Below are 2,958 nucleotides of genomic sequence, written 5' to 3' on the forward strand. Positions count from 1 at the left end.
TTGGTGCAAAACTTATACTTGAAGGCAATGTTGTTACTTCTATGGAAGTAATTGGTATAAAACTCTTTTAACAAAAGTGCTCAAGAGAAAGTTGATTAAAAAATATGCTTAAAAAGGGGAAAAATAAAATAAAAGTGGAATTCATTAATGTGTAGAAATGTGTAAATTGCAAGCTGTAGAAATTCTTGTGTATGGTTTTGAGCTATAAAAATTTGGACAATTAAGCACAAAAAAATAATTGATATAAGAAAGAAAAAGGTCCAAGGACTTTTCCAATTGAATAGAATAGTATTTCTTTATAATTTGTCATGTTTTCCAAATTATAGGTTAGAACACTCTTTCCAATTCATAATATTGGACGTTTCTAGGTTTTAGAGTAAGATGTAAGTAATGTTTTTCCCATAAAAGTAGCTATTTTTAAAAGATATTTGACATAAAATTGTGTATTTTGTCTCCATAGTTTGGGAAAAAGCACTTTTTTGTTTTTTTTTTTCAAAAAAGGACTTGTGTTGTCATTTGCAAAATTTTGTTGTCATTTTTTATGACTCCCTGTTATGAGAGGAGCAGTGTGTTCAAGGGTAATTGCACTCGATTCACTGCATAGGTTGTATGTGGTTTTTTTCCCCTTTAATGGCTTGTTGTTACGAAGGTGACAGACTATTATTTCATAGGCCTATCACCCCTAAGTACCAGAAAGGAAGTGGGACAGCCATCGAACTTTCCCATCAACAATTTCGAAGGTATGTCGCTTGGTCTTCTCTTTTTAACACTTTGCTAATCTTTTGCACTTACTTTCTGAGTTAGAAATTGTTTCGAAATGGTTCGATGCAAATTTACATTAGCTTTAATCTTTCCTGTGCGTATTCACTTTGTGAAGCTGCAAAAACTTATTGTTTTCATACAAATGTCTGATTGGTAGTCGGGGTAGTAGTCATGTCTTCATTGCAGCTACATCTCTTTTGCATGTGGTCTTTGTTTTGAAGTTGTATTTGAAATAGTTGTTAAGTACACTTACATAGTCTTCCCAGTCACGGTAGTTTGGAAGTACATTAATTCAATGGATTAGTCAATTGCCACACTATTTTTGTGAAGCAACAGATACAACTTCATCAAATGCATTAGTCATCGTTATGAGACCGTACTCCAAAGCTTTAAAGAGTGGTGGCATGTCAAATTTTGGTTGGATAAAGAAGGCTACTGCCACAAAGTATTTACGCAAACCTTTCCTTAGGCAAGCATGTGTGGAGGGTAATCAGATGTAACCATTAGCCAAACCTGTGTGTTGTTTGACAACGATAGGTTGGAGCAGCTGATAGTGGTAACTGTGGCACGCATTTTTTGTTCATCTTTGCAAGTGTCTTTTACAGAAATCATAGGCTTAGTGCTTATTGTTGCAAGTATAGTATGCACACTGATCAATCAGTGCTAGCATGTGTGGCAAGGAGGTCTTTCTGCTAGATTTTAAAGATAGCAAATTTTTTGCTTTGCACTCCTTTGTCAACATAACAAGTGATGCAACATTTTGGAGAAGAACTCCGCATGAGGAGCTGCTATGATTTACAATAAATTGAATGTTCTCATAGTGAACATTTATCACTTGTACATGTTGTTTGCAGTCACCTTCATGAGGTTTTACAAGTTTCCTTTCATCAATTTTCAAAACAAAGTTGATGTGTTAGCACCTCAAATAGCATGTGCATAGTGAGTACTAGTGATGTCTTTTGTCCTTTTCATGCACTTTTAAACCACAACTGCATGGGCCATCACAATATCCCTCCATGCGCAGTTCTTGTATTTGCTGTAAATGTGATTTTTTTTTAGATCTAGCTGTAGAACAGTGTTCTTGTAGGCTTTGGAGACATTATGTAATTATTCTTTCTTGTTCCCATAATTTGTGCTCCTCTACGATTGGTTTCACTAAGTGTATGAATAGAATTTGCTATTCCATGTTTGTCAGTTTGGGAATATGTAGTATTAGTGATGTTTGTTCTGACTATGATCCACTTTTAAGGTTTTCTTGTAGAACATTCCATCATTGCCTTTGCTACTTCGCTATTGATTGAGGGCTAAGTGCAACTGAGACTTTAACTAGAGCTATACAAGAGGGTCATAAAACACTGTGCATATATTTTGTGATTTTTGTTTGGTCCTCCTCTGATGCGCATGTATGTGTACTTGTAGCTAGTAAAAACTCTGAAGGGAAAAAGGAAACGTCTGATGAAGCAAATTCTTTTACGAGGCCTATACCTAGGTCCACTAGTCAGCCCCCCCTACAAGTATCAAGAATTCCCTACCAGTACTGTAGATATCAGAGTTGTCTGAGTTCATACTCTTTCGAATTGCATTTGAGGGGAGGCTGTTGGTCAAATATGGAACTTACAAGGCTAGGGAGGTATCGTACCCCACATGTTTGAGAGCCGATTTCACTAACAATCAGAATTGTGACACAGTCACTTTGGTTGTACCACATATATATGTGCCCCAATATAGAGATACCCTAGTCATTGACTCCTTCTACCAGATTGAGGGTGCCACCATTGCCAAGAAAGCTGTAGGGGAAGGTGGAACATCCAACTTCTCTCTCCATGTAGATGCTACTATGAATGTTATCAAGGCAGAACCGTTTGACAATATCATTACAATGCTCCCTGAGATGACTATTGCTTGCTACGTTCCTTAGGTGTCATCGCTTGTTCCATAGCAAGAGGCGCATACTCTATAGAGAACCTATTCTATAAGACTGTCAAATTTCTTATCTGACAAGTTCTCTCTTCAACATGGGTTCGCATGAGAAAAGGACAACTATGGGGTCGAACATTAAAAGCAAGAGATATGATGGAAGATACAAACATCGAGAAACTTCTATAGAGTCAAACATAGGCTATCAAGACTTTACATGCTTGCGTACATCCCTAGATTATAAGTACAAGCTAAAGAAAAACTTATTTGCAATGATCC

This window comes from Dipteris shenzhenensis, chromosome 2 (genome assembly GCF_047967505.1).
Source record: "Dipteris shenzhenensis isolate YYH24624 ecotype China chromosome 2, Dip_SZ_1.0, whole genome shotgun sequence".
Lineage (NCBI taxonomy): Eukaryota > Viridiplantae > Streptophyta > Polypodiopsida > Gleicheniales > Dipteridaceae > Dipteris > Dipteris shenzhenensis.